At 42.9% G+C, this 10680-nt stretch overlaps 1 protein-coding gene across 5 annotated transcripts in view; it reads right to left on the minus strand.

Moving 5' to 3' along the window:
• The window catches only part of ASTN2 (astrotactin 2), a 1014740-nt gene that overhangs the window by 120738 nt on the left and 883322 nt on the right, over positions 1 to 10680 (minus strand). The gene's annotated exons all lie outside the window — the stretch shown is intronic.

Raw genomic sequence — 10680 nt, forward strand, 5'->3', positions numbered from 1 at the left:
TATGTTTATCTTGCAGTCTCCAAAATAATTGAGAAATTGGAAATGCCTAAATGTCCAACACTAAATAAATGATTAATAATATTTGAGATACCCATATTATGAAACAGTATATGAACATGAAAATTTTTACAGAAGTTTTTCCCCTAGTTTTGAAACTAGGGATGGACATTGAGGAAAGAAATATGCCAAAATTATGATAATATTAGGCTGATATAGTTGTAACTTACTCATGTTTCTGCATTCCCATTCTATAATAAATGTCATACTCTTTTCTATCATAAAATTAATTTTACACAATTTTAAATATTTTTCTTATAACAGAAAATAAAATGTGATCATAGTAGGAAATTTAGGAGGGAAAGAGAAAATATAAATCTGCCAGATCTAACACAAAGAAAATAACTGATAACATTTTGGTATATACGCTTATAGTCATTTTTGCTTGAACAGATGGACAATACAGAGAGCGAGAAAGGGTCTGTAATCTTATGAGCCACTGCAAGTTCTACCCAACCTATAATGAGAGCTGGCCTTAACACATGGAACACTGGGCCCTTGTAGCCATGGTTTTCCTAGTTAACTCTATTGCTTTAATCATAGTTAATTAGACTGAGAGTAGAAACTTAACCCAAGGTGATCCAATCACATTTATATTCCCCAGGAATTATAGCTGATAGTACTAAGGTACCAGGAAGATAGGCAGTGGATGAAACACTGCACCAGACTGGGGCAGTGACTCTAACCATGGGCAGGTGGAAGCAGAGACAGAAAAAGGCAAGAGCTGATGGGCCCTCCAAAGATCGAGAGAATAGCACATGTGGTTCCTAGTAACTTCTCAGTTTCTGTGTCTTCTTGATTTATACGATTTCCCCTTCAGCTCTCAATAAAGACATCCACATCCCTAAAACCAGAAGTGCTTTAAGACAATTACATACCATTTTTAATTAAATTTTTAAATTTTAAGATAATTATAGATTCATATGCAGTTATAAGAAATAATAGAGAGAGACCTTGTGTACTCTTTATCCAGTTTTCTCCTGTTGGTAACATCTTGCAAACCTATAATTCAATATCACATTCAGGATACTGGTATCGATACAGTCAAGAAACAGAACATTTTCTTTACCACAATTATTTCTCATGATTTTTTTTATAGTCACACTACTTTCCTCCTGCCCCTGCTCCACATACTATTTTGTAAAAAGTTTTCTGCAATAGTAATATTTAAATGACTGTCTTTTATTTCCTTTGTATTAAACATTATTTAACTGAACCCTAATGAACACCCTTACATGTAAATCTTTTATAAATAACTTTTCTTAGAATAAGCGAATTCTTTTGATACATATTGCTAATTTGCCTTCAAGAAAGTTTGGCAAAATTTACATTAGCACCAACAAACTATTTTTAATGAAATAAAAAGGTAACATAAGACCTTCTGAGATCCATCATCTACAAGGGTGCCTAATAAATTCTGCCACTTCAATTGAGCAAGTTGTTTTAAAATCAGATCAGTTCAAGTTAATATGTTTATTACTTTTGGTCAAAGATCATTGCAAGGGTATTAGAAAAAAATATAAATTAAATGTTAACTTTAAAAACAACTTAGAAAAACCTGAACAAAACCAAGTTATATATATTCTGGGAAAAACTAGATTACATTTTGGAGTTACAAAATAGAATCATCAGTCCCATCCATCAAAATGTTGTTTTAAGACTATTATTTTTGGCTGGGTGTGGTGGCTCATACCTGTAATCCCAGCACTTTTGGAGGCTGAAGCGGGCAGATCACCTGAGCTCAGGAGTTCAAGACCAGCCTGGGCAACATGGAGAAGCCCTTCCAAAAATACAAAAAGTAGCCGGGCATGGTGGCAGGTGCCTGTAATCCTCCCAGCTACTTGAGGGGCTGAGGCAGGAGGATTGCTTGAGCCTGGGAGGTGGAGACTGCAGTGAGCCAAGATTGTGCCACTGCACTCCAGCCTGGATGACAGAGCAAAACTCTATCTCAAAAAAACAAAACAAAACAAAAGACTATTATTTTTGGTATAAGCTTGATGTTCACCTTTGGAATCATCCAGCTGAAAAAAAAAATCAAATAGTATCTCGGGCAGAAATATTTTTGGAACTCTTTTAAATTGATTATTACCTCTACTAGATAAGCACCCTAAAGACCATCTGGCATGTTTTTTGTTTGTTTTTGCATGCATAGAAAAAATTTAAAGAAAATGAAGAGAGTTCTTCATAATCACAGGTGTAGAGATTATAGCATAAGGGCAGTCTGATCGCTTGAGCTCAGGAGTTTGAGACCAGCCAGGGCAACATAGCAAAACCCTATCTGTATGAAAACTACAAAAAAAAAATTAGCTGGGCATGGTGGCATGTGCCTGCAGTGCCAGCTATTCTGGAGGCTGAGGCGGGAGGATCACCCAAGCCTAGGGAGGTTGAGGCTGCAATGATCCATGATTTTACCACTGCACTCCAGCCTGGGCAACAGAGTGACACTCTGTCTCAAAAAAAAAAAAAATTGTCAGTCTAATACACACTGTTGTTGATCATGGCATACAGTAGGTTTGCAACAGATTGCCATAAAAAAGCTTAACATTCATTAAAAAACAGGAGTTCCACAAGGTAAAATAACTCACTGCTGTGCCATATCCTATGTTGTTCAGTTGAACCAGTGATCCCTTTCAAATTATAATCCCTTAAGATATTTTCCTTATCCCTCTCTCCAGTGGCCTCTTTTGAAAAGTCGTCCTCATCCACAGATGGTCAACATTATGATGGAATTTTGTTTTCCTCTCATGTGAATTTGGAGCTGATAGATGCTTCTCAGCTCCTTGCTGGGACCTCACTGACAAACCTGCTGGCCCCAGAACTACTTGTGACATCAGGATGATGCTTGTGAGGTTCCTGTTGGTATCTTCTGCTGAGCTACAGGGCCCAGTGGACAAACACTGATGAGAACGTGAAGTTCAGAATTCATTACTGCCCCTCACAAAGCCTATGTGACCGGGAGTAGATGACTAAACCCTTCACTGTCTTTTCTCCTATTAGAACATAACATTGTCTAGTTCTAACACAGAGAACAGAAAATGAGTTAGCAACGTCCAAATTCCCTGCAGAAACACTTGGGAATGGACTGCCAAAACGACCTTCTCTGCAAATTCAGGGGTTACACTCAAAAGTCTCCAAGGGCACTTAGTGGCTGACATTCTAGTATTCTATGATGAATCAGCCCTGAAATTTGCACTGAGACAGTCATACTAAGGAATATGCAGTGTCTGGGGAGAAATGAGGTATTTGGATGAAAAATGGAGTGTCCCCAGATATTTGGGAGAGGAGACAGAAGCAACCCAGAAACCTTCCATGTCTAATCAAGTGACTCATCTTGTGACAGCAGTCCCCATCCTCCACTCCACCTCACGAAAAAATGATGTTCTGCATCGAAAATCACCATTCACAAAGGACACAAGGTATCTTAGACATGATAGTAGTAGGTCTTTCCCTGAAATGCTCCACCTTTGCTCCTTTAAAATTTTTAGCAGTTATTTGCTATGTTTCCCCATGCCAGAAAAAGAGGAAAGGATGACTTGGGTTCTTCTATTTATGTAGATGTCACGTGCTTTTGACAGTTCCATCACATTTCTGACAGTTACATATTTTTATTCATGAGTTATTTGATGGATTGGTTCTTTGGGGGCATCAGAAGTTTACACTGGAACACAGTTAAGGGCATGCAGACCTCATACTTTTGACACCAAAGTTCACACTTTGAATTAGGCGCTAGGGGCCAGGCCTCTAGACCACAGGAGCAAACACAAACAACAGCAGTTTTTCAGAAGCCAAATCGGTGGGAAACAAGGCAAAGAAGATGAAGCTGAGAGAGATTTTTGTGGCTGTCTTAAGGACATAAAAAGTCATGAAGCACAAAAAGGCCTCATAAGGATTCCCCCTTATTCCCAGCTGCAGAAATATTCTGCCTAGCTTATTTTGGAATCTGAGCCAGAAGACCCTTGGTGAGAGTGCCAATGGCCTGCTCCTGGCCCAGCTACCTGCTCCCCTGTATGCCTTAGAAAACATGGACAGGCCCGGCTCCTCCTCAGCCTTGGGACAGTTCCTTCCAACTTCCCAGCGATGTTCTTGGACTACACCAGCAACTGCTGGCCTAGAGTCAGTCCGAGTGCCCAGATGTGCCAGCGCAGAGCCAGGGATGCCAGACTTGGCATGGGGGGCCGCCTGCCTGGGGCCATTGGCTTGCCTCAAGAAAATAGAGTTCGAGAGGGCCTGGAGTTTCAGCCCCTAGGTGGGGCTGGGTGCCAGTGGTTTTCTGTAATTACACATGGTCCTAAAATGTGTTGCTCTCAAAACTGGAAAATGAACCGTGGACTGGAGTCTCCACATGTACCCACCATTCTATACAAAATGCTTCATTTGGGAATATTCAATTCCTTTTCATTTCCTTAAAGCAGTCATTTTTCAAACATTTTCAAAGCAGTAGAATCCACCTTTCCAAGAAACCTTATGCATATATCCCACAGGGAAACCAATGAGATTGAGGCTTATACACCCTGCCCCATTAAGCAATTTCATTGTATAGCTTGTCATCCCCTGAGGTCTAACCACAGTTTCCTTAAGCTTGCAGAAAAAACTTATTTGAAAGCAATAGTTTAAGAAGTTTTAGAAACAAATCCATTCTTTCTTAAAATCCAATGTTTTCATGACCAATTTTTAGCAGGAAAAAAATAAGAAAATTCACATTTTTTTTCAGTGTCAAAATTCATTCAACAAACATTTTCTGAATATAGGGTACAAGCCAGGCACTGAGCTGGGCATTGAGGATGAAGAGATGAAACACAATTCTAGCATCTAAATAGACCTTTGTTGGTGAGCGGCCTGGGGAAAGTCATTGCACCTCTCTGAGTCCCTGTGAAATTATGAAGGAAAAATGTGCTAACAATGTGAGAACTGATGATTATTGTCATATGGACTCTTCATTTTACACTAAAGGAAGTTGAGTTCCAGAGTGGGATGTCAGACTCAAGGCCCAGACTTCACTTCTGGTCTCCTGACTTCAAGTGAACAGTGTTACAGCTTCCCTGACTGCAGTTATAGGAGAAGACAGGGAGGAGATAAAGATGAGAGTGACTCGGGAAGAGCAGGGATGGAGGAGACAACCTGAGTCTTCTGATCCAAAGGTAAAAAATGAAGATACTGAGTCTTAGACGATGGGGCAAAAGGACTGCAGAAGTTGGGTATTCAGAGCCTCATAGAAATGACATGAAAATCCAATATACAAGTTTGATATACAATGAGTTCCCATTACAGATGACATTCCTTATGGTTTTCACAGCATTTACACTGCTAGTATCATATTTAACCCTCCCAGCAAGCATCTAGATAGGGTAGGAAGGACATTGTCCCCATTTCAGAAATGGAGAAACTGAGTCTCAGAGATGTAAGCTGACTTGCCCAATGTTGAACAACTGATAAGTGGCAGAGCCTGGATACCTTAGTGAGTCAGGGGTTATGAGTTCTACCCTTTCTGTTCCAGTTGAGTAATATATTGAGTTAAGAGATAGGCATGGGTCTGAATTCTGCCCTAGGAGTGTGAAGATGGAGTGACATTGAGAGAACTGCAGAAGAAAGGGACTTGGCGTTTATGGAGCATACACCTGTACCATCATATCAAAATGCAACACAGCTATTGCCTCTTGGAACATTATAATAGAATGGGGAAATCAAGTATATAAAGAGGTAAATAGCATCTAGGGTCATGAGTCCTATACCAGAGATATGGACAGGAGCTTGTTTAATGGTTATAGCAACCAGGTAACAGACTTTTTACTAAATTTCCAACTCTCTGATGAGAAAACTGAGACTCTGAGAGCCCAAGTAACCAGCTCCCAGGTCACGCAATCAATTTGAGGGAGCAGGCGTTGAACTCTTGTCACTGACTCCAAAGCCCTCTTTGTACTTTACCCAGCTGCCTGCAGCTTCTATGAGAGTGTCTGCAGGCATGCCGGCTGGAGGGGGTAGGAATAATATTATTTCATTTATGTTTTATTTATGTGGTGGTGTGATATTTATCTAGCAGCTTTCATCTGGGAGATGTGAAGTGTTTTATAAACAGGTTCTTATTTTTTTCTCCCTCCCCTTCCACTCCTCCACCTGAGTCCTTAAGAACCAAAGAGGTTTCCAGGGAAGACCAAGGTCACAAGGGTGGACAGGTGTATATGGGATGGTGGTTCCCCACGTGTGGATACAGTTGTGTTTGGTGATAACAGCAATAATCTCTTACATTTGTATATCCCTCTGTTGTTTACTAACCTGTTTCGTGTCCAACTTTTATTTGATACCCACATCAGTCGTGTGAAATCGGCAGAACAAGCATCAATTTACAGAGGAGGAAACTGAGGTCCAGAGAGATCAATTAAACTGTCTAAAGTCACATGGTCTGACATAAATGGAGTGGAGAGTCAAACTCAGGTCTGCTGATTCATACAAAAACAGCGTTGTGTAATGGCTAAGAGGCTGAACTTTGGAATCAGGCTGAATTGAGTTTGATTCTGATCTCCTCTGTGTCTTCAGGTCTATGTACCTGGGGTGGTGGACTTCATCTTTCTGATCCTGCTTCCTCATCTGTGAAGTGGGCAAACCAATAATTTTTACCCCAGAGAGCTGTGAAGAACCTGTATCAGTTATATAGAAAGTTAAAGCACTTATCGCAGTGCCTGGTAGGTGGGGACCTCTCAATAAACAGCAGCTATAACTAAGATCCCAACCAAGGTCTCTTTCCACTATAACCAGTGTCTGAGAGGAGGGCTTGGAGCTCACATACAAGGTCTATACAAATAGACCTGAGAGGGTCTATTTGCAGGCAGGTCGAGGTGCCCGGTTTACCTGAGCTGCCCCCCAAGCTGAGGTTCTGTGTCCCATTCCCTCCCTGCCAGGTATCAGCCTCTGTGTGGGATGCATTCTCAGGCAGGCTGTCTGAGGCAGCAGCTGCAGGAGGCATACACTCCCAACTCACCCCCACACACCCTGCCCACCTGTCTCCACTCCTTGCCTCTGGCAGCCCCACTTTGCCTAGGAGAAAAGCAGCAAACCTGCGTCCTCAGGTGCTCTCCTCTTAGCTCCCCCACCCCAGGACACAGCCAAAGAAAACCAAAGCGCTCTGTTTGTTTTCTAAGCCGGAGCCAGGGGCGATTCCCGTAAGGCACTGCCTGGCTTAATGGGGCTGTGTCTGGGCCTTGCCTCTAAGCCAGGCTCTGGCAGTCAGGAGGCTGCTCTCTTGCCTGGCTCCATCAGAGGCCGTGGCATTTGCTTAAGGTGATTCAAAGTCGAGGCCAAGGGGACAGAGATGGCAGGAGGCTTGGTTCTGGTTCTGTCTGTGCATGACTCTGGACACGACCCTGACCAGCTCCAGGCCTCAGTGCCTCTGTCTCTCTACCTTTAGCAAAAGGCAGCTGCTTCTATGTCAGTTATTCTTCACCCTGGCTGCATAGGAGAATGACCTGGGGGAGGGTTTTTTTGTTGTTGTTGTTTTGATTTTTTGAGACTGAGTTCCACTCTTGTTGCCCAGGCTGGAGTGCCATGGCACGATCTCAGCTCATTGCAACTTCTGCCTCCTGGGTTCAAGTGATTCTCCTGTCTCAGCCTCCTGAGTATCTGAGATTACAGGTGCCTGCCACTACGCTCGGCTAATTTTTGGTATTTTTAGTAGATACGGGGTTTCACCATGTTGGCCAGGTTGGTCTTGAACTCCTGACCTCAGGTAATCCGCCCACCTCAGCCTCCCAAAGTGCTGGGATTATAGGTGTTAGCCACTGTGCCCGGCCTGGGGGAGGTTTTAAAAATGAACACCTGTGCCCCATCCCCAGAAATTACCATTGAACTGGCTTAGTATAGGGGTCTGGGCAGCAGTACTTTTCAGAAGCTCAATAGGTGATTCCTGTAGGCAACCAGGGTCTAGATCCATGACCCTAAATAAATGCTGAGATCCCTGTAAGCTTTTGCATTTAAGGATTCTATCAAAGAGATAAAGGAGTAACAAGCAGAGAGTTCTAGAAGGAGAAATTCTGATGGGTTTTGGTCTTTAAAGTATCATCAAATTAAGTTGTCTCATTGGACAGATGGGAAAATTGGTGCCCCAAATTAAGGGATGAGTTTAAAGCCACATAATGAGTGGCTGGTGGCCTGGTCTAGAACCTGCATCACCTGAATCACATAGCAAACTACAAAAATGTCAGTAATAAAAAGATCAGAGGAGGAGGAGGAGGAAGCTGAAAATAAAGAAAGAAGGAAATGCAAAAAAGGGCAAATAAAAAATGAAAAAAAAAAAACAGAAGGAAGTAAAAGAAAGGAATGGGAGGTCAGGGAAGAGAAAGGGGTAAAATGTAGAGGGAGAAAAAGAAATAAAAGCCACAAATGAGGCACAAGCAACTCTGATAGTACCCTGTGAGTCAGGGCAGCTCTGAGCCACACTTGGCTGTACAATTCGTATTCGGCAATTGCAACTCGGGCAAGAGCTCTGATCCCAGCTGGGGCCCCAGGCCCAGGGCTGGAGCCTGCATGGGGGCGGTCTGACTCACAGCTGCTACTTCCTCACCCTGTTTCCAGCCTCTTGCTCAATCCAGGAAGGAGGCAGGATAGATGCTCTTTTGCAAGGTGATCCCAGCCCAGAGGGCCCTGCAACCTTTATGAAACGATTCTGGTTAGATGTAGGAAACAAATGGGGCAGCAGACCCTGTACTCCCAACATGCTGAACAGCAAGATGACTCCCAAAGCGGCCAGCCCTTTCCTGCCTCCAGGCCTTTGTTTGATGCCCATTTCCACTGGAGTGCCCTTCCCCACAGATACCCTGACTCACATGGCATCTGAGCCCTCCCAAGTCTGGTCCTGTAATATCTCTCTACTCATGGTTCCCCTCCATGCTTTCTACACTACCCATAAGGCCATTTATTAAAAGTAATTAAAAGTAATGGCAAAAACCACAATTATCAACCTTAAGACGTTTCCTACTCCTCACTCACTCTCCTATGCAATGGAACCCACAGGCATCTTTCAAATCCCACAAACACACAAAAATCCCACATGAAATGTCCCTGCTTTAATTCCATCTTTCCAAATGGCTTTCTCTTATCACTACAGTCAGAATCATTCTCTCTCTTCTGTAACTCCACATCAAGTGTTCAGTCTGTCCCCTATAATACTTAGCACTCTGAGTCTTTTATCTCAGACCACAAAATTGGAAGTTCTACGTGACCAGATTTACATCTATATAATGTCTCTGGGCATAAACTGTGAACTGTGACAGATCTGGGTTTCAATCTAGCTTCCACCACCTGCTATCTGTCTGCTTCAAAGCACAGTATCTTCATCTGCATATAAACCTGTCAATTTTACCCTGTATTATAGCATTACTAGCAGGAGGAGTACCTGGAACATAGTGCTAGCTTTAAAAAATGGTTACTTTGCTGTTGTCATGAGTCACCTATGGGATTCCCTATGGGATCCTGTGCTGGGTCTGGCCTGGAGTGGTCTTCAGAAAATGTAGCTTACATTACTCAACTGAAGCTCAGCTGCTCTCTGAAAACAGTGTGGGCAAGGTGGATTGGGAGGGGAGAAGGGAGAGAAAATAAGAATGCATCCAACAGTGCTGCAATATAAGGATGTTGTTCTGCTCTTTTACTGGTGAAAGAAATGAAGGCTGGCAGATCTACAGCAACTTTAACACTCAAAAACTCATTCCCTCCTCCTAATATCCCTGAGAGATAGGAAGGAATTCCTGTCCCTGACAAATGCAGAAAGATCCAACCTGATGCAGGGTGGGTTGGGACAAGGTAAAGTTAGGGCTTAAACTCTCCCGCCCTTTAGAGGCCTTGCTGTAAGGCTCTGCTGCCTGCTAGGAGAGGAAGCAGTCTTGGCTCCCATTATGAATAGATGTCAGCCTTTTGGCACAATGCAACCCGACTGTCGGCCTAAAGGAAGCCGCATGTACTCAGGGAAACCCTGTCTGCTCTGCCTTTCACAGGAAGCCAGGATGTGGAGCCAGGAGAGAAGGGGCATTCAAAGGGCCTGGGAGACCCTTGGCGAAAACAATCAGTTGGTTTCAACATCCCAGGGAGATTCTCAATCAGGGTGAGTCTCAAATATTTGTAGACATAAAAATCACCTGGGTAGAGTGTAAAAAAATAAAAATTCCCTGAAATTCTGGTTCAGTTATTTTGGGGCCAACCTAGTCATTTGCATTAATCAACATGCTCTCCCTGATGATTCTGATATAAATGAATCACATGTTGTAAAACGCTTCTGTCTGTTCCCTGATCTAAATCTTATCTCTCTCCTCTCAGCCTGGTCTACCCCTCCTTCAGAATTACCTTTTACTGAGAACACTGAGAAAATCAATGTGCATATCCCATTCCCTTTATTCTGCCATCACCCATAATTTCTTCCTGTCCTGTTTCATCTGGGCCTTATAGACTAGGAGAGGGATGTTTGAGAGAGTAACAGCAACCTTCAACCTCTATAAAACCAGCTCCTGCCCTTCCTGACTCCTTGGGACTCAGTTCTATCAGTTACTGTATTTCCTTTCCTCTGGAATTGCTTCTCCTCCAATCTTTTCCATTTGGGGGACTGGCCCCAACATTCACAGAGTCAGTGGTCTTGGTTAAACCCTC

This window comes from Nomascus leucogenys, chromosome 8 (genome assembly GCF_006542625.1).
Source record: "Nomascus leucogenys isolate Asia chromosome 8, Asia_NLE_v1, whole genome shotgun sequence".
Taxonomy (NCBI): Eukaryota; Metazoa; Chordata; class Mammalia; order Primates; family Hylobatidae; genus Nomascus; species Nomascus leucogenys.